Here is a 22,978-nt window from a genome sequence, read left to right on the forward strand (position 1 = left end):
GACATATATCTTACTCTCATTTCCCTACCTTCCTGAATTCTAGCACACAGACCATCTTTATGCTTCTTGAATACATTAAAATTCTCCCAAGTTCTAGTCTTAGATTAGTTGTTTCCTTTGTCAAGAATGGTTTGCTTCCTGACGTTCCCCTAGTAGATTTTTATATGACCTTGACTCAAACATCTTTTTTCTCATTGTCCAATGAAAATTACTCTTACCATCAAGTCACTTGATGTGAAGCAGTTACTTCATTCTGCTTTATTTCTTTTTGACATGCATCATACTCTACTATTATATTATCTTGTTTATGTATTTATATACTTATTTATAATGTAAACCAGATTAGAGATCCTATTTTTATAAAGACATTTTATTTATTTATTTATTTATTTATTTATTTATTTATTTATTTATTGGAGAGAGAGAGAGAGAGAGAGAGAAAGTGAAGAGAGGGCATGGAAGTGGGGAGGAGGGACAGAGGGAGAGGTAAAAGCAGAGAGCAGGGGCTGGGGCTCCATCCCCAGAACTGGGATCATGACCTGAGCCAATGGTAAATGCTTAACTAACTGAGCCACCCAGGCACCCCAAGAAGAGATCCTGTTTTATTCACAGCTGCATCCCCACACAAAGAAGACAATACCTGGCAATTGATTGAGCTTCATTAAATAAAGCACAAAGGATTGTAAAAACCCTGGAGAAAGGGGAGAGAGAATATCCAGTTTCTTTCAACCGACTTATTCCATAATGCTAGAAACAAAGGTCCTAGAAACTCTAACATTTTTATCTTGTTACCTCTTGATATGAATAGATTTCTCCATCCCAGATGAATTTCAGAAAATTTCTGGAGAAAGGCTATATGATTATTCTCACTGTGATCACATACCTCAATGTCTAGATGAATTATTAAAAATGGCAAATTTAATATACTGTGCTGGAGCCTGCTGGTGCCAGTTGATAGCAGTTTTCTTCTCCCTTTGAACACTCCACTAACTAGATTTCACAAAGCCCTAGCTTTGAGATAGTTCTTGTGTATGAAATATGTGTGGAAGTGATCTGTATCAGCTAAGGTGGATGAGAGGGGAGGGCTTATCTTATTCTCTTTACCCTGCTGACAGCCAGATAGAAGACACAACTCTTAGAGGAGTCAGAGGTCAGAGGGTGTAGTGAGTTCGCTAATGGAAGGAAATTGGACACTAGAATAATTGCATGAAGGTGACCCATTGAATTTTAGTCAACTGTATCTTCAGTTAAAAAATACACTTTTATTGTGATAATCTACTGAAACTCTAGTTTTGTTTGTTTGTTATGTATGTTATTATTTCTGCCTCTCCAAAAAATATGTATACTTCCATTTCTCAATTTTCTAATGAAAGTCTAAGTTTTTTTTGGTTTTTTTTTTTTTTTGTTGTTTTGGTTTTTTTTTGCCCTTTCACAATGAAGAATGCAGCCAGAAGGTACCGGCTGAGGATCCTCACAAGAACATGATCAATGCTGGTGCCTTGGTTTCAGATTTCCAGACTCCAGAACTCATATCCACATTTCAGTTTCTGTGCCTATAAGGAGTTTTAATTCATCATGGATTGCCTTTCATTAGACGAAATTCAGCTGAGGGCTCACCAGGTTACTCATGAGTCTCTGGAAAATAAAAGAGAATCCTGGGTTTAACCATTGAGTCTCAAGATATTAGAGTCAAGACTAACACTATACTCAATGAAAAAGGGGTGAAAATAAATCATATAGAAGAAGACATGGGCCAAATAAGTAGAGACATGAGAGAGGCAGAGAAATCTTTGGCAGAACTTAACAAGTGCTGTGGCCTTTGTGTCTGCCCATGTAATAGGATAAAGAGCTTTGATGCTGGTAAGGCTCATAAGGCAACATAGGGAGACAACTCTTCTAGCAAATATTTAAGTAGCCAGGCCATGTGACAAGTCATCAGCCTCAGCAAGCAACCACAGGAGCTATCAATGGCAGATACATTAAACATACAGTCAGTGATATGGAAAAGATGAAATGGAAGAGAACCTGACTCAAGTGAGCAATATCCTATAGGGGGAAAAAAAAAAGGCCTTTGACCTGGGCAATGAGATTAAGGCCCCAAATCGACAAATAGACCAGATCCCAGAAAAGACTGTGCTACCAACAATGATCATATTAACATTCTCAGTGTCAGAACAAAGAAACTAATTGACAGCAGGATCTACTATACTTTATCATTTATTCACTTTCTTATCTCCACTTTCAAGTCATTACCTTTTCAGAGTTTGAAATTTTGGTTCTATACTCTTCTAACTGGGAGATAATATAAAAGAAAGGTTAGGAGTGATAGTCTCTGTATGGATTTTTTTTGTATATTTCTATGTATTTTTTGTTTTTAAATTTAATTTAAATTTAATTAAATAACATATAGTATATTATTAGTTTCAGAGGGAGAGTTCAGTAATTTACCAGTTACATATGACAGTGCTCAGGGCAGCCCAGGTGGCTCAGCAGTTTAGCGCTGCCTTCGGCCCAGGTCATGATCCTGGAGACTAGGGATCGAGTCCCACTTTGGGCTCCCTACACGGAGCCTGCTTCTCCCTCTTCCTGTGTCTCTGCCTCTCTCACTCTCTCTCTCTCTCTCTGTGTCTCTCATGAATAAATGGATAAAATCTTAAAAAAAAAAAAGACAGTGCTCGTTCTATCAGGTGCCCTCTTTAATGCCCATTACCCAGTTACCCCATCCACACCCCCTCTAGCAACCATCAGTTTGTTTACTAGAGTTAAGAGTCGCATATGAGGGATCCCTGGGTGGCACAGCGGTTTGGAGCCTGCCTTTGGCCCAGGGCGCGATCCTGGAGACCCGGGATTGAATCCCACATCGGGCTCCCGGTGCATGGAGCCTGCTTCTCCCTCTGCCTATGTCTCTGAGTCTCTCTCTCTCTCTCTCTGTGACTATCATAAAAAAATTAAAAAAAAAAAAAAAAGAGTCACATATGATTTGTGACTGTCTCTGATTTTGTCTTATTTATTTTTCCCTCCCTTCCCTATGATCCTCTGTGTTGTTTCTTAAATTGTAAATATGAGTGAAATCACATGATAATTTTTCTTCTCTGATTGACTTACTTCACTTCGCATAATATCCTCTACTTTCATCTACATTGTTGCAAATGGTAAGATTTCATTTTCTTTTTAATGTCTGAATAATATTCCATTATTTATATACGTCACAAATTCTTTATCCAATCATCTGTTGATGGACATCTGAACTCTCCATAGTTTGGCTATTGTGGACATTGCTACTATGAACATTGGGATGCTGGTGTCCCACTTCTGTTGTTTTTATATTTTTCTTTCCCTACAAAGAAGACTGTTGGCCTATCTTTTAGTATTTTCTTTCTCAGTTCATACTCTTAGGTGGGTTTTCATACATCATATATAGTGCTGTTTTTCATTCTCTTTGTTCATTTTATTGGGTTCTTTTGCTTTCAAGATTTGGAATCATAACCAAAGACAGACATGAAAAAGGAAGTTTGGGTGGGGAGGGAGTGGCACAAGAAGAGGCAAGAGATTATAAGAGTTTGGATCGCAGTAAAATCCACAGGCCACAAAGCAAAAGTTTCAGAGCCACAGTAAATATCTAATTGTGTTTAGTTTTTAAGTTACAAAAATTGCCAATTTATGCTAATTCTTGGTTTTAGAGATATTAATCACAATATTCTTTCATATATGATGACTTTGCAACCCCTCCTGTGAAAAAAAAGAATGAGTTTTCTTAATGTGAGCTTAATTTCTGAACTCTTGGTGACTTATATGTATACATCGATAATCTGATCTCATTAATATTGTGCCATACTAGAATGCTTTGTATAAAAAATGGATTTTTATTTTCATATTATGGTATTATGTTCCCATTACAGGCCTGTTAACCTCATAAATTTATCATTGGTCTTTGATGTAAATATGTATGTGTAACATGAGAATTTGTCTTTAAAGCAGGACATAAATTTTTTGGAAAAGTTTGACAAGGAAATCATGTCAATTCAGATATACTTCAATGCCCAGAATTATGTTCAGAAAGGAAAAAAGAAACTCATTTTGATCTCAGGTAGAAAAATAGATTGCTTTGAGTTTTATATAGATTTAAACTTTTAAAAAGCTAGAATTTATTCCTCTTAACTAAAAGTAATTTAGAAACTTAAAAAGTCTGAGGCTTTTTATTTGTATATGGTGCATAGATTTGAGTTCCTAATCAATTTAAAAATAAACAAGTAATGAAAATTTGTTATTTTTATTGAAAAAAAATGAAATACATCTATATATCACTGTCCTCTTTTATAATTTCATATTATTTATAAGAGAGTAACTACTTAAGGTACTTGCAAATAAATCAACATGCATACCACTCCTAGCTTTGGCGATTTTTGTTTTGTTTTGTTTTTATAATTTTCCATATCTTCTATATTAATAACAGTCAGTATTTTTTTTTGCTGTCAACTTAATATAGTCTTCCCAACTGACCTTACTTACTCTTAATGAAAGCATAGCCTCCTTCCTTTCACTAGTTATATTCCATCTTTTTACTTAAAGTAGTCAATTGAAAATGATTAAAACTAACAAAAAGCTATTTAAGAATGATTGTATTTTACTTTTGGTAAGGGCACAATTCAACTGGTAGATGGAACTTTGAGGACATGTTACAGTATGGCCTACTACCAGAAAGTTTTTAATATGTGTAAATATCTTGTCATGGCTTTTTTAAATGAGTGGAGAGAGTACAAGCCAGATTATTGATTAAGAAAAGATCAATTTAAGGACACCTGGGTGGCTCAGTGGTTGAGCATCAGCCTTTGGCTCAGGGCATGATCCCTGGGGTCCTGGGATTGAGTCCTACATTGGGTTCCCCTTAGGGGGCCTGCCTAAGAGATAGTCTCTGCCTCTCTCTATGTATCTCATGAATAAATAAATAAAATCTAAGAAAAAAAAAAGAGAGAAAAGGTAAATTTAGAGAGTTGATAATTTTCTACTCCTCTCCGTCACCACCCATACCACCACCCTGGTCACAAATCCATTTATGTTCAATATAGTTCTTAAATGTACAATGGTATTTAGTATTGTTACCCTTAGCTAGTTTCTCTTTTTTAAGATTTTATTGATTTACTCATGAGAGACAGAGAGACAGGCAGAGACATAGGTAGAGGGAGAAGCAGACTCCCTACTGGGAGCCTGATGTAAGGCCAGATCCCAGGACCCTAGGATCATGCCTGAGCCTCCCTGAGCTGAAGTTAGATGTTTAACCACTGATCCACCCAGACGTCCTGCCCTTCGCTAGTTTCTAGAGACAAAACCAAGGAAATCTTTCTCAATTACCTTTCTTAAATTCACACTCATCATTTCAGTATTGATTCAAAGATCTCATCAGATAAATATTAAAATATTCTGTTACAGTCTCCTGTTCTTCATAAGGCATTGCTTCTTCTTTATCTTATTTAATAAGAGTGTGAAAGTGTGTAGGAAAACTGCTTAATGTAATGTATCTGTAGATCTCTCATACTGCACAGGAATATAGACCATGAGATACTTTAGAGAAGACACACTATTTTATTCACATTTAAAATTAATTTTAAAAAATTAGTTTAAATGTTTTCAGTTTAAAAAAATAAAAAATAAATTCAGTTTTGAGTAAATTCAATATTGTAAATATTCAATAAAATTCTAGGAATTTTAGCTTACTAAGCTCTAGGAACTCTGCTAAATGTTTTACGTGGGTTATTTAACTTCCCAGTTAAAGAACTCTACGAAGTTCATCCTATTAGTAATTCTTTTTTTTTTTTTTAAGATTTTATTTATTCATGAGAAAGAGAGAAAGAGAGAGAGAGGCAGAGACACAGGCAGAAGGAGAAGCAGGCTCCATGCAGGGAGCCTGATGTGGGACTCCATCCCAAGTCTCCAGGATCAGGCCTTGGGCTGAAGGCAGCGCTAAACCTCTGAGCCACTCAGGCTACCCATCCTATTAGTATTTCAATTTTATAGATGGTATGTTGAAAGTGAAAAAAAAAAATCTACATTTTTGCTCAAAGAATGTCTTGCAGGTAGTAAATGTTTGAGCAGTCTGTCAGGGCAAATGATGGTGAACACTTGATATAACATCCCTGTTCTGGTGTTTATAAATTACTGGGGTGATCATACATCAGTCAAAGGGTTTTAACACTGAATGCATAATTGTACATTGGGATAAATGCACTGAATCAAAGAATGTATTGCTTTTGATTATATTCTATGTTTTTATATTTGAATTCATCACATGGATTACATTTATTTTTTGCTATGAACTATACATTTATAATCTTGTCTTATATTACTTTGCAGATAACAAATATTATCCATGATAGATTCATTTAATTTAAGCAATGAATGCCAATTAGTTCCAAATTCTAAAAGTTATCAAAATGTGTTAGTTTAATTGAGAAAGACTATGTTCTTAGACTTCATATCTGAAATAATAAAAGTGCTATAAAGATTCATTGTCTTTCTTCCTACCCTATTTCTGTACTTATACAAGCATGTCATATATATTTGAAAATGTTTCATTAAAAGAATTACCTAAAATGAGATTTTCTTTTTTTTTTTTTTTTTTTTTTTTTTTGAGATTTTCTTTCTGATAATCTTTTATTAAAAGTGCAGTTTCTTAAGAGAAATGTTCTTGTAAACTTGTCATTGTAATATTATTAGTGAGAGTTTTGACCTCACTCTTTAAACTTCACATTTTACCTATATTTACTCTTTAAATAAACCACTACATGGGGAAACTGGTGAATATATATTTTGCTATTATCAATGTTTCTGATTTTTTGTGGTTGCCCCTGAATCCTATCGATCTTAATCCTGAGTCATACTTACTGGGTAGAAATCAATATTAATCTATTAAAACTGTCACCAGTGAAATAGCAGACTGGTTTTCTGCTTGGAGTTAATTTTCTGAATGGATCTATATTTCTGGTGGATCCATTGTTTTTATGATTTTACTGATGCTTGTAATAGTAATTAGATAACCATGTAGGACAGTCTAAAAGTCATGCATGCTATATGTCAAGAAAGAAAGTCACAATCAGTAGGGTAAACTATTTTTTTTGAAAGAAACTGTTATCCCACAAAGGAAAACTATCATTTTTTATGAATAAAAGGATTATTTGGGAAAGGAGAGTTTTGTCTTAGGGCTTTTTCAGATCTCAGATTCTGTAAGTGAAGCCAAAAAGTAAAACGTTGCCAAATAAATACAAACATACATAAATGGAACAGATTTACCATCCAGAATTAAAGGCAGATATACTCAGGAACCTAATATGTATTTATAAGCCTCTGGGGAAGGGATGCTTTAGTTTGCAAATGAAATTGGCACATATAGCTTTCTATTGAAAGAAAGGCAAACATAAATCCATGCTTCACATCAATGCCAAATTGATCCTTAATGAATAAATACATTCATTGAAACTAAAACATTAATATATTAATAAAAAATTGAAGATAATACTTAAATATTTGTAAAATCTTACAGTGGGGAAGATATTTCTAAGTAAAACCTTCTCCTATGCCTCCTCCCAAAATATTCAAAAGCAAACTGGAATCATAGCAGCTCTTAAATTATCCATGTCCTGAAACTCACTTTTAAATAAACTTACTGGATATGAGGAAAAATTCAGTGTATGGCTGTAAATGCTTGGTTTACTACATATACATATTTTGTAGTAAATCACCAATAAACAAATTATTCCTTAAGAGGAATAAAAATGCTTAGACAAATTTTAAAGTGAGTCAGATATAAAGCACTGAAGGAAAATATTACATATGTCATGGCTCTAATCAATATTTTTACTCTTTGAATAAATACTATATTAATCACTACTACTGGCAATTCTCAAAAAAGGAGGGAAAACAAATTCGGCTCATTAATTATGTCTCCAATAAGTCTTAGAATCCCAAATGGAAAAGACAGAGATACTAAACAATGTGAAATTTAAAAATTTACATAACAAAATGTATCATTAAAAGATAAACTGAAAATGCCAGACTAAAGAAGAAAAAAATATAAATTATATGAAAAGGGTCCTTTCATAAGTATTTACAAAATATTTTTAAAAAGAGAAAAGATTATAGCAATATTCAGAAAATAAAATTAATATAGGCAAAAAAAGGCAAGTGTTCAGATGGATACTAAGTCTAAGAATTTACTGGTAAACAGAAACATGGAAATGAAAGCAAGAATTAGATAATATCCTTAAAATCAAGCCACAAAGTTGGTTGCCGCTGGCAATACAGTATCATTTTTAAGTTCGAGATAACACTATGTACAATAAAGTATTCCAATTAGGGGTGATTATAAAATAATATTTGATATGATTTTAATCAAAGCTACAAATCATATGCTCATGCAGAGAATTTTTCTTCTGTAAATTTCTTTTAGATTTTTTTCCCTAAAATGTTGTTGTTTTGTTTGTCTATTTAATAAAACAGGTAGAAGTTGCTATTCTCACTAGGGAGCTGAGAGATTAAAATTGCTTTTATGTAACTTGCTCACTCATTGGTCAAATAATAAATATTATGAGTCTGATCAGTCACATATAGTCTCTGATCATATGACAATGTTAAATATTTAAAAAAAGAATTTCAAATAGATATCCTAATAGTATGAATTCATTAGTATGTTCAAGTGTGGTTCCTGCTGAAAGTGAAATATGTTATATTATCTGCTATCAAAAGTTTTGTTTGAGTGTTTTGTTCGTAATCTAACTCTAAATTCTAATAAATCTGATACTTGGAATTGATTTTGCCTATAAGTGATGGTGACAATAATCTTTATGTACAAAAAATTTAAAAAACAACCTTAAGGAAAGTATACCATTAAAAGCCAATCTAACCAAAATAATTAAATGCTTTAAAAATTAAGCAAATAAATTCCTTGCTAAAAAAAAAAAAAATCATTATATTATCTACTACAACTCCAGCTGGAAATTTAACATATTAATAATACTTTTGTCATATCAGATGTGATTCCTAAATAACAACTGACATATATCTTTTAATTCCTCTCAAGTTAAAGGAAAAGCCCTGAGACTGTTTTCCTCATTCACTGAAGGTGTGCAAACACCATCAAAAAGTGTTAGACTTTTGTTTCCTTTAATTTCGTATCTTTTTTTTTCATGGTCATTCTCCACATAGCACTGATTCTTCCTATTGTAGAATTCTTTTTTTACATACCTTAGGAAGATAGTCTAATTGCCCTTACATGACTGCTTTGTCATTACCAAAAAAATCCTCTTACTGAAAATTCATAATTTTTTGGTCTGTGCCTTTAAAAGCATCATATATTTATATTTCTTCCAGGTTTATGAATGTCCTTTCCACAACTCCCTTCCTCCTCCAAAGTATTGATGAACAAAAGATATATATGTTCACATAAGGAAGTAGTTGTTATCTAGTCTAATCCTAACGTGTATGACAATATATTCTCTATTGCCACTGAAGATATTTTGAAGCAATATGATTTAAACCTTAGGTTTGCCTTAGTAAAGTAAAAAGCAAGAGTGTTTCTTTATAAAAATTAAGTGTTTCTTAGTGATATCCATTTCATATCACCTTCCCATAGTTATATCCTGAAAAAGCAGAAACAAATTTATATCCTAGTTTAGTATACTTTTGTTATGGATTATTTTTTAAAGAAGCACAGTGAGAATGAACAATGAATAGAATGCATAATGTATGGGAAGATGAACAGTGAATAATAAATTTTTAACTTAAACAAGAACCTATTTCTCTCGAGGCTCAATAGTTTGATCAACACTATGTGTTTTAAAATGCAGCTTATAACCTACCATACTGAAATAGGTAGGAGAATGTATTTCAGATAAAATGTGAATTAAGAAATCTCATCCTTTGGTTACATGTCTCAGGGAGTTGGACTTTTCCCTTTAATAAATATTTCAATCTAAAGAGAGACGCCTCAGTAAAATGAAAACAAATGACAGTGCTATCTCCAAAGAGACAGTGTATTATTTTAAAATGGATGAAATGGCCCATGCTCTGCCCTATGACAGCTAAATGCTCAAAATGAGACAGTCAAAAATATAGTTAACTCATTCCCACAGACATGAAATTGAGTCTCCATTTTTGCTCTAATTTGAGATGAAAAAAAGAGAAGGGAAAAGAGCACCAAGTCTAAAGAATATTCTTACAAAGGTTTAATGTTAACAGTAACCAGGGACATAACATGATCTTAAATAATGTCGCAACATAGAGCCAAATTTATTGATGAACACCCTCATAACAAGTATTCAAAAGCAAAAAATAAACAGTAAGTAGTTATTAATGGATAATTAATTTTTAACTAAACTATGAGTTCCTAGGTCTTTAAATTTCAGTTTGAAAATTTTGTTAGACAATAAACCGGCAATTGATTATGAAACAAATATAATCACACGGACTCAAATACACTCCTGATATTCTGTAACTTTATTGTCTGATACATATCAGCGATGCTAAAGGCATTAAATGTCTGTTGGATTTATTTTGTTCTAAGCAAAATTTAAAACTTCATAAAATCTCTGGACAAAATGTCCCTCAATTTCCACATTTGCCACAATATAGTAGAAGAAACTTTCTGAGGGAATATATAAATACTTGTAGCTCTTTGGTAATAGATTTTTTTTTTTCTCACCTCATCTTTTTGGGAAAGAGTATTTTTTAAGCATTAAAATGCAGCTAAGTTAGGCTATAGAAGTGATTCCTATTAGCAAGATAAAGTTTGTTTACCTTTCAAGCAGCTTTCAGCTGTTTGTCTTTGAAAAATGTGAAAATTGTGTAGAACAAATTTCATCCTTGCCCTCAAGGAATTTATGATCTGGTGGAGTTAATGTAGAAGTGATGTCATGGTGAACAAACTCACAGTACAGTGAGACTGGTTCCTTCTGGTAGAAGTACAAAAGACAATGAAAGAATTTAATATATAAAACCAAGCCAGATTTTAGACTCACTGGAGTGTTTCTGGATGAATATTAATGATTCAAACAAAGGGAACTGGAGAACTAAAGTTGTCCAAGCAAAAGGGACAACAGAAAAGACCTGGAAGGGAAAAGAAGCACTGTGCTTTGAAGGAGTGTAATTCAGTTAACCTGGGAGAGGTACACATCATCCAGGAAATGAAGAACATCTACAGTCTGTGAAGGGATTTTGATTTTCATTCAGAAGCCAATGGAGATTTGTCAGCAATCTAATGGAGCTGCGGTGGGAACCAGAGATTTTGAGTGAGTCAGTGGAGGTGAGGAGAGGATGCCCAACCAGAGGCAGGAAGACATGTTACAAGATGGCACCGTGATTTAATCTTCCTGTAAAACAAACAAACAAACAAACAAACAAACAAACAAAAACACTTCTTGTCTGTATACCAGTGGTCTTCAAGTGTCACCCTCAGATCCCTGGGGTTTCTGAGGTAAATTCATAGATGCGGTCAATAGATGAACGCTATTTTTGTAATAATGCTAAAACATTATGTTTCCTCTTCATTGTATTGACATTTGCACAATGCATTCTCAGGGGGGAAGTCCAGTTTCATTTAGGAATGGCATTGCTAAGGCAATGAAGATTTTAAAAATATATTAGGTGTCTACCCTTCAGTAGTGTCTTATTTATATTCTGTGTTACAAAATGGGAAGTTTGCATAAAGCACTTCACTTGCATACAGAAGGACCAGGTTATTTTGAGTGATATCACTTGTACAATTGTGCGAGTTGTGAGCTGAACCAGCAGCTTTTATTTTCATGGAACATCGTATTTACTTAACACAATGACTGAGACAAAGTATGGTTTTGCAGGCTTATTTATTTCTAGACATTTCTCAAAATGAACAAAAGACAAAATAAGCCTGCAACTTCAAAGAAAACAATATGATAGTACTTGTTAATTTAGAATAAAACTTGTTCCAAACAGTCCTTACTTTCCCATTCCAGGTTCTGCTCAGAATCAGAAATTTCAAGCAATTTACCCCAGTTTAAGTAGCTGACACCATTTGGTATAATTAATCTCTATTATTTTTCATAAAAATTCCCAATATTAGAAGAGATAATTGGTCTTATACTTTCTATAGTTGTATGGGTGTAGCACCTATCAAATGTAAGAATGATGAAATAAAATAACTAACATGATTTTCCTTGAAAAATACAAATATCTGGGCCCACCTTAGAAGATTCTGAATTTGTCATTGTGAGTATTTTGGTTTAGTTTAGTTCTGTTTCGTTTTGTTTTTGTAAATACTTCAGATGATTGTAATATTTGGTTGAGATTAAAAAACACAGGCTTAGACTGTGCTTTCCATGAGAGTTGATTATGCTATGTAAAGTAGCAATAATAAAAACTTAGTCAATTTGATTAAATCTGCAGGTGTCTCAGATCCCTGTACACTACACATTTTCCCTTAATTTGTCATTGAAAGAATTTAATGTCCTTGCAAATATATCTTTAATGTAGCAATAAGCTATTACTTTTAAGATCCACACCCCTTTGAAGGTAGCTAATTTCCCAATTTCTCAAGAAGTATGAATCCTAGAGTACTTTCAAAGGATGTCTGAATGTGAATAAAAAGGTAAAGTTGGAAGCCACAGTCCCAGTTATATAACTTATCAACTTTTGAATCTCTTCTGCAAACTGTAAATTGCATCTAAACACTCTAACTTAGATTGACTGGGATATCTAAGAGTTATAATCTCCTTAGCAAAAGCAAATTGTGGCTTAGCATAGAATCTTCATTCTCTTAGGCAAAGATGCTAACCAAATTATCTCTCTGCTGACAAAAACAAAATGAGTGAAATATTTCAAATTTTGAAATGCATAGATAATATTTATATTCTGCACAAATCTAATACTAAATGCTATAGCTCTAATGGCATAAGTTATACATAATGTATATTCATGAATTAGTTGTACTATACTTAAATGCATCAATAAGTAACAGTTTTGCATTAGACAACATACAAACATTCATTTACCAATAGTTTGTTGATCCATTTACAATTCTTCTACTGTTTATTAGACCTAATTTCCATATTCTTTCTAATATGTAAACATGCTACCCTATTAATTTAACTTCAGGATTCCAGTTCACTAGACAGCTTAATGCCCCTATTACACAATTGCTCTTGTTCTTTGTACTAAAACTGTAATTTTATGAAATCTTGTAGTAAGTATGAATATAGATTTACTAATGAAGTAAAGCTATTAATATTTGAATGCGTTCAACTCCTCAGAGTGCATACTTAATGGAACATACAGTCAACTAATATACTAGAAAAACTTTGAGAATGAGATTAACTATCTGTTGCAACTTAAGCTTTTACTGAGAAGTATACATTTCTATCAAATTAGCTGAACCTATTCTTTTAAAAAAGGGTACACAAATTTAAAATTCAAAAACTAGGAATTTTAGAAGGAGACACAGATTTTAATTATACTAAAGCAAAGGAAAACTAGGAATTTCTGACATTACAATTAATTTTACTTTGCAAAAGTGAACATTTGAGACTTGTTTACTGAGTATAGAGAATATGTGACAATTTGTGGGTGTGTATCATTCTCATGGTTAAATAGTAGGCATGGAAAATAACTACAAATTCATGACTGTTCCAGTTTAATGTAAGAAAATTCGTTGAGTATCTCCCAAAAGAAAAATTTAACTTAAGAATCACAGATGAAAGTTAAGCAAGTTCACAGTTCTTGTTCAGGAATTATTTCTAGTGATTTTTAGCCACATATCAATTTACCTTCTTGGGGCAAAACTATCACTGAGATATTATTTATCTACTTGTAAGTCCATGACAGCATGATGCTCACCTTAATTTGTACACACATTTGTAGACTAGGATTCTTTAAATTTTCTGTGATATTAAAATGTAAAATACAACTAAATAATGTTTAAAACATTTGGCTGGGGACACATGGATGGCTCAGCAGTTGGCTGAGCATCTGCCTTCAGCCCAGGGCGTGATTCTGAGGTCCCGGGATCAAGTCCCAGATAGGGCTCCCTGCATGGAGCCTGCTCCTCCCTCTGCCTGTGTCTCTGCCTCTCTCTCTGTGTCTCTCATGAGTAAATAAATAAAATCTTAAAAAAAAATGAAGAAAGTGAGTTCTTCAGAAGAAAAGAACTATCCCAGTGCCATGATGACTAAGTCAGTGCAGGAATACATCTACTTCCAAAGTCCCTGGCTATTACAGAACACTATAGCAAATCAGCCAAAGGTAAATCTTTCAGAGTAATGGTGACATTGTATTAATTTTGGGATGAACTCTTGGCTCTACTATAGATTATAAGAATCTATGATAGTTTGGTTTTGCTTTTCCTGTATTTAGAATAAAGTCATTAGATAAGGTTATCAAAATATTTTGTGTAATGAACCAATTTCAGGGACACCTGGGTGGCTCAGTCAGTTAAACACCTGCCTTCAGCTCAGGTCATGATTTCAGGGACCTGGGATCAGGGTCCCCCCCCACACACACATCAGGCTCCCTGCTCAGTGGAGTCTGCTTCTCCCTCTCATTTGCTTTTTGCCCCTCCTCCACTCACACTCTCTCTCATGTGTGCTCTCTCTATTTCAAATATATAAATAAAATCTTAAAAAAATAACCAATTTCGGAATCCAAAAATGTACGTTTAATAAATATGTTATTTCTGGGATCCCTGGGTGGCGCAGCGGTTTAGCGCCTGCCTTTGGCCCAGGGAGAGATCCTGGGGACCCAGGATCGAATCCCACATCAGGCTCCTGGTGCATGGAGCCTGCTTCTCCCTCTGCCTGTGTCTCTGCCTCTCTCTCTCTCTCTCTCTTTCTCTCTCTCTCTGTGACTATCATAAATAAATAAAAATTAAAAAAAAATAAATAAATATGTTATTTCTTCTCCTTTCTAACTCTGGAATGATTCTTCAACAACTGATTTACCTGATAACTACATTTTCCATTTCAATACAGCTTAGTAAGTCTATAAATTATATTATTAATGTTTTTATCTGAGTATTTTATATTAGGAGTCAGGTGAGCAATTTAACTTAAAAAAAAAACATAAGTTTGATCAGTTATTGTTTCCTAATATAATAGCTACTTTTGAGTTATGGACAAGAAGATCCTATATCATCACTTCTATTAAACAGTGTGTTAGAAATCATGGCTAGTGTAATAAGACAAGTAAAAATAATAAGAGGTATGCAGCTTGGAAAAGGGAGAAATAAACTGGGTTTATTCACAGATGTTGTGATTTACTATGTAGAAAATAAGAAACTATAAAAAATATCTGGTACTGATAAGTGAATACAACAAGATCACAGTATATAGCCTCAATATACAAAACCCAATTGCTTCCTATATACTAACAATAACAGTTGGAATTTAAATTTTAAAATGACTACTTCTATTCCTCTTAAATATTGAAACAATTTGGAACATATATAGTAAATTATGTGAAGAATGTGATGAAAGAGATAAAAAAATAAATGAATGCAAAGCTATTATATGTTGACAAATTAGACTCCATATTTTCAAGATCTCAATGTTCTCTGATTTGATTGGTAGATAAAATACCAATTAAAATTGCAGCAAACTATTTTGTGAATATTGGCAAAGTAATTATAAAGATTACATGCTGAGAAAAAAAGCTTGGAATAACCAATACAATACCAGAGAAGTAAACAAAATTAGAGAAGCCACACTACTGTCTCAGTAGTTCCTATAAAGTTTAGTAATAAAAACAATGAGGTATTGACAAAGTAGTGGACACACAGATCAATACAATATAATGAGAGATACAGGAAAATAGACCCACACAAATATGGCTAATATATATGAGTTTTTAAAGATAAGGCAAATCAGTGGTGAGAAGAGTCATTTCAACAAATGATACTGGAACATTATAAGTCATATGCGAAAATTTTAAAAAAAAGCAAAACAACTTAGATACAGATCTTACACTTCAAAAAGTTAGCTCACAATTTATGAAAGACGTAAATGTGAAAGGCCAAACAATAAGATTTTTAGAAAAAAACTACATGATCTTGGTAATGAGGTTTTAGAGACAGCACCAAGACTATGATATGTGAAAAAAAATAAATAAATTGGACAATATTAGAATGAAAATTTCTGTTCTGTGAAAGAGAAAGTTAAGAAAATGGAAAAAAAAAAAGCATGTTGCAAACTGGAAAAAGATATAAGTAAAACACATATCTGATAAAAGATATTGTGATGGTCAATTGCATGTGTTTATTTAACTGGCCATCACATGCCCAGAATAAACATTGTACCTGGGCATGTCTGTGAGGGTGTTTCTAGGTGAGATTAGCATTTCAATGGTGGACTCAGTAAAGTAGATGCCTTCCCCAATGAGGCATTATCCAACCTGATGAGGGCCTGAATAGAATAAATGGGGGAGGAAGGAAGAATTTATTACCTGCTGGATGAAGTTAAGCCTGAACATCTCATTTTATCTTCACTGGCCCCTGGAGTGGAATTTATAACATTGGCTCCTCTGGTTCACAGACCTTTAGATCTGAATCTCGAGCTTGCAGATGGCGTACCTTGGGACATCAAAACCTCCATAATTGTGTAAGGCCAATTCATCATAATAAATCTCCTTTCTATTTATCTATCTACCTACCTACCTACCTGTCTCCTATAGCCTACTGGTTTGTTTCTCTGGAGAACGCTAATACAGACATCGATTCAAACTATAAGAACAATTCTTTTAAAAATTTAAAAATTCAGCAAAAAAGGCAAAACATCTAAAAAGATATCTCACCAAAGAAGATAGACAGATGACAAAAAAGCATATGAAAGGATGCTAGATATCATTTGTCAAGGAATTGCACATTGAAACAATTAGATACCAGTATAAACCAATGCAATTGATAAATTCCTATAATCTGACAATATCAGTTTCTGATAAGGATGTGAAGTAACATGAACTTTCATTCATTGATAGCTAGAATGCAAAATGGTATATCCACTTTGGGAAACAGTTTGGCAGTTTCTAAGAAGGCTAAATTTTGTCTTAACATATAATCTAAAAATCATGCTTGTAGATATTTATCCACCTGATTTGAAAATGTATGTCCTCATAAAATTCTGCATATGAAAGTTTATAGCAATTTAAATCATATTTGTCACTAACTGGAAACGAAGATACCCTTCAATAGGTGAATGCTAAAAACAAAAACATAGCAGTATATATATTCAGTATAGACACTCAGTAATTAAAAAAAAAAAAAAGATTAAGCTGTCAAGCCGCACAAGGATATGGGTTAATCTTAAATGTACATTGCTAAGTGAAAGAAGCCAATTTAAACAGGCTGCATACTGTGTGATTCCACTTATATGACATTTGGGAAGACAAAAAGTACTAAGACAGTAAACACATCAGTGGTTGCTAGGAGTTGGAGGGTATATGTTGAAGGAGTGAAGCAAAGAGGAGTTTTATTTTTAGGAAAATGAAATTATATGATGCTGTAATAGGGTATACCCCAGTCCTATCCAAATGTCAAAATCTATAGAACTTTACAGCACAATGAATGAACCATTACGTTTCAATTTTTTTTAAAAAGGAAGTCAGAGGATCCCAGGATGGAATGCAAAATATGAATACATTTTAAAAATGTAACTGCCTTATGTATTTATGAAACAATCTCACTGAATGGGATAGAAGGAGCCAAAGTAATTAACTTTGGAATTGAGTAGCATATGAAAAGACTAAAACCAACAGGAACTCTACACCAGGACTGCAGTCTGGTTGAAAAATCAGTGTCTCCCATCTCTGTACAGGTAACTCGAAATGCTCTAAGATGTTCTGTGCTCTCTAGTCATGGCATACGTTTAAGAATGACTGTCCTGTGGGTTCTTTTGCGGGTTCTTCAGAGACTGACCCCATCAAATGTTTCCAATTGTGTGGGCCATGCCTCTACTTCTGTTGGAGCTTATTCCTTGGAATTCTCTTACTGCTGGGGTTCTTTGCTATGCCAAACTTCCCTCTTGGGCAGGCTCCCTTCTAAAAGGAGGTCAGGCTGATACTACTGCAGAATTCATGTGTAGTCACTGGGATTCATTCACTTATTACCTATTCCCAGAAGGGAGAACAGTTATTTTGCAGATTCGGCCCTTTACCCTGCCACCCCACAGGTCACTTAAGCTTTCCCATGCAGGGGTCAGGAAAGAATTCTTCATGTCTCCCAATTACCAGAGCACATAGCACATGCTCTGAGGTGTTCTGTTGAAACCCTTCTTACTGTAGTTGGGGTTAGAAATAGCACCCTTTCATCCTTATCTCCTGTTTTTATTCTGGAGAAAGCCACACAGACCTCTCTCCTAATGAAATCCTCTTTGGAAATACCCCTCCCCTTTTATTCCATTGTCTTTCTCAAGAGTTCTTAGCTTTTATTGTGCTTGTGCTTCAGCTGAAACCAAGGTAGAGAGAATCCCATTTAAACATCACGTTACAGTGATCTGAGCTTCTGCAGCAGAGCTGTTTGTCTTACTTCCTTTTTCATAAATTCCTCACCCTAGAAAATAAAGACAGTTAAGGAGATGTAAAAAGAAAAAAAAAAAAAGACTTGTTGTAATTGATCATTTGTCATTTTTTATCTGCTATTCTTATAATTTAAAGCATTACATGTAAATCTTACTTTAATGTCCATTAAATTAGAGACTACAAACTTCCATTTATAACTGATATGCAGAACTGCGAAAGGCCCTATGAAATAAACACTTAGGCAGAACTTACTGAATGTTTATATGACCAATATGATGCATTATAGATAGTGCAACTCCAGAATGAGAAAAAGACGTAGTCCTGTAAAATTTCTTAAAGGTACTATACTAGATTGAATGGAGGTCCTTAGAAGGTATGACAACATCTTAACCCCTGGAACTTCTGAATGATCTTATTTGGAAAAAGCATCTTTTGCAAACATAATCATGTTAAGGATCTTGAGATTAATCAGGATTATGTGAATGGACCCTAAATCCAATGATAAGAGTCCTTTTAGGAGACAAACAGAGGTGAAAGAAAAGGAGAAGAAAGAAGGCCATGTTACAGAGGGAGGCAGAATTGGAGTGATGAGGCCACAAAGCATGGTGACCAGCAGAGGCCAGCAGAAGCAGGGAAGCTATTGTGTAGAGAGCCTCCAGAAGGAAAGGTAGCTCTGCCTAATCTGATTCTATACTGCTGGTCTACAGAGGTGTGAAAGAATAAATTTCAGTTGTTTAAAGCCACACAGTTTGTGGTAACTTGTTACAATAGCCTCCAGAAATTGAAACCCTTATTACATTAGTTTAAACTACCTTAAAAAATTATCATGTATGGCACAAACACCATTAATTTTTATTTATGATTAATTTAACAATCCAGGGAAGGTGATTAGGGTGGCAAACAGCTCTTCCCACCAAAATCAGTTCTTTTCTTCTTTTGTCCTCTTTCTTCTTGGACCTTGTTATACTATGCATTCATTCAGGAAAGGAGGAAAAGAGAGGGTGGAGTCAAATATGCTCTGTGAAAAATACCACGGATCACCTCTGCTGCCATTCTGTTAGAAGACAACTTGGTCATAATGTCACATTTAAATGCATGAGAAGATAGAGAATGTTCTCTATCATGTGCTTGGCTATAATCCTAGAAGTACGGTTGAAGAAGAGAAATGTTCTGGTGAAATGCTAGCAGGATCTGCCAAACTAAGTGTTTGTCAAAATTAGAATTTTCCAAAATTAAAGTCAAATTAATATTTTCAAATCATTTAGTAACATCTACAAAATTTTAAGTGTATATGCAAATATGCAGCTTTATTTGTCCTTCACATGATGTTCTATACTTTCAGAATATTCACAGACACATTGTCTACGTCATTCTTCTAAAGCAAAATAATTACAATAAAGTAATTTTGCTGGAAATGATTCACACATTCTACTTGGAGATTAAAAAAGCATAAATCCAATTAGCAAATTTTCTAATTTAAAGATTCTAGAAGTGTTGAATAGTCATTTCTTGAAACAAATTGCTTCTTAGACCTAAGCATTACTTACTGCATTTTAAGGGCATTAAACAATCAGAATATATAACTATGCTTTTATTAAAACATTCAAAAGGCAAAAGTTATAGATGTACCTTAAATAATTTTAAAACATGTCAGATGAATATCAGGGGAACCCATAAAATATGGAGAAATCTCTTGTATTATCAGTAACAACAAAATCTCACTTCTTAAAATAAAAACAGGTGACTTCTGTCAGATAAATGGTAAATATGAAACTTGCTTTTCACCCTAATAGCTAATTTAATGTCTTAATGTATGCATTTTGAATATTGAGTTCAGTTTCTTCTATGTAAAATGATATATATTGTGTCTTAAGAACCTCATAAATGGCTTATTTTAATAGCTAACTTAAATCTTTCAATATTATCAAACATCATTGAATTATTAATTTTTAACTTTAAATAAGCCAATGAATGTAGAATAACAGCTATCTCTACAGATAAAGTTTGGCCAAAACGGGGTCAACCATCAGGACAGAGGCATCTGACATAACAAATAAATACTGGTTTTCTAAGTTTGGATATGCTAGGAGTGAAGAAGAATGTGGGATAAGATGTAGAATCAGAAGAGATGAGACATGGTGCCTACGCCATATTTATGAAATATGATGCCAGGAAATTCAAGCTATATAGATTCTATTGACTTGTCTTTAGATTAGGAAGTAATAGTTTTATTTTGCCATATAAATAATTTTAATAATGATGTACTAATTTTTTTATAATGAAGCACTAATTTATGAAAAGGGTATGGAGCTCAAAAATGATATTGATTTATAGAATTTTTGTGATTCTTCTTAAGTTTCTGAAATTAAATCTAATAGAGATTTTTGTAAATCTTTTGCTTTTCACTGGTAGCAAGTTTTTTTTTTCTGTGAATTATCCATGAAGACTGTACAGACTAAAATAGAGACTAGCAAACAAAGAAAGTCAAGATCTAGTTCTGTTCTCTGTAATATTTAGCTAATATCTACACTGACCTCATAATACATTACCTCTGATCTACTTTAAACAGTTTTATAGCTACTAACAGTAAAAAATTAATGCAAGGGAATAGAGCGAAAATAGAGAAATGTATGGTGATACGAAATAGTGCTGTCTTGGTAGGATATGTCATTAGGACTATTGTTTATGAATATCTGTGCTTGTAATGGGGAAGGATATGTGGCCTATCATCTATGAAAAATAGCAATTATAAATGATATTTACTTTGATTGGAGGTGAGATGACTTAAAATATACTAGTATCCAAGCGCTAACATTTATTGAAAACTAAAATGATGCTATTACTATCAAGAAAGGCAGAAAAGCAATACAAAAGGACACAAAGAAGTCTTCCTTTTCTAGCTGTGTAGACAATTAGATGTTTCAAAATTTAATCTGTATAAGTAAGGGTAGTCTAAATTACAATATTGTAACAAACATTTCCAAAATCTCTGTGCCTCAAAACAGCAAGGCACAGAGATTTCTTTTCTAGATATTAAAGTTATTCTAGGACCCAAGCTAATAGGTGCACACCATGTACAATAAAGCCAGCCATGGCGACAGGAGAGATGTGAATGTTTATAGTGCCAACCTCTGTACTATTAACAAGAATAGCCTAAGAAATAAAGCTTTGCTGTTTTATGTCACTGGGATTTTGGGGTTGATTATTATTATGGAAAAAAATTCTCTTCTGATTGATATTGATATTAGCACCAGAAGCAGATTATTGGTGGGAATGGCTCATCAGTTTGCATGGAAAATATGCATATCAGAATCTGGAAAACAGTGATAAATGCTGTGCAGTGGCAAAAATAAAAACTAAAAAATAATTTTATTTTTTAAAGATTATATTTATTTATTCATGAGAGATACAGAAAGGCAGAGACACAGGCAAAGGGAGAAGCAGGCTCCCTGTACGGAGCCTGATGTGAGACTTGATCCCAGGACCCCTGGATCATGACCTGAGCCAAAGGCAGATGCTCAACCACTGAGCCACCCAGGCACCCCAATAAAAAATAATTTTTTAAAAAGCAGAAGTCCCAGGCAATATACTAGACATGCTTTTTATCTTACTCCTCTATCACTCCAAAAAAAAAAAAAAAAGACAAAAGACAAAAGATTTTGAGGAACAAAATTCTATTAAAATCTGGGTGTATTAGTCTATATTAAAATCATTTGAAAATTATGCTAAACCTCACTATTTTTTAGAGAAATTCAGCCAATGTAGAGCAATGTTTTCAGTACTAAAGTTAAACAAAATTAAATTGCACAATACAGTACACCGAAAAAATTGTGGAAGGGGTATCTTATGATTGTTTGATGGTAATGCAAATTGACAAAACCTGTATGGAAAATATGTTGTAGATATATATTTGAATAGATGCCCATTTCCATTCCAAGGCATATACCTCTGGGGAACTCTTCTTCTACATGTAAAATTGAGACAGCTATGGAATTATTTAGAAAAGCAATGTTTTTAATACTATAAACATAGAAATAATCCAGAGTACCTGGATGGTTTGGTGGTTGAGCATCTGCCTTTGGCTCAGGTCATGATCCTAGGATCTGGGATGGAGTCCCACATCAGGCTACCCGCAGGGAGCCTGCTTCTCCCTCTGCCTATGTCTTACCTATCCCTTACTGTGTGTCTTTCATGAATAAATAAATAAAATCTTAAAATAGAAATGATCTAAATGTCATCAATAGGAAATGGACATATGGATTATGGTAAATGATACAAAAGGATACTATCTACAGAAGGAAGAAAAGTACAAAGAAGAGAGAGAGAGAAACCAAAATCTAGACTCTTAATTATAGGGAACAAACTGATGGTTACCAGAGGGAAGGTGGGGAAAGATAGGTAAAATAGGTGATGGAATTAAAGACCAACTTTGTGATGAGCCCTGGTTGTTGTATGG

The 22,978-nt window shown here is 33.6% G+C and overlaps 1 pseudogene; it reads left to right on the forward strand.

Moving 5' to 3' along the window:
- The first annotated feature begins 1,575 nt into the window (after positions 1–1,575).
- Positions 1,576–2,303, forward strand: LOC140607761 (synaptosomal-associated protein 23 pseudogene; annotated as a pseudogene).
- Positions 2,304–22,978: the final 20,675 nt, after the last annotated feature.

The sequence above is a fragment of the Canis lupus genome, chromosome 17 (genome assembly GCF_048164855.1).
Source record: "Canis lupus baileyi chromosome 17, mCanLup2.hap1, whole genome shotgun sequence".
Lineage (NCBI taxonomy): Eukaryota > Metazoa > Chordata > Mammalia > Carnivora > Canidae > Canis > Canis lupus.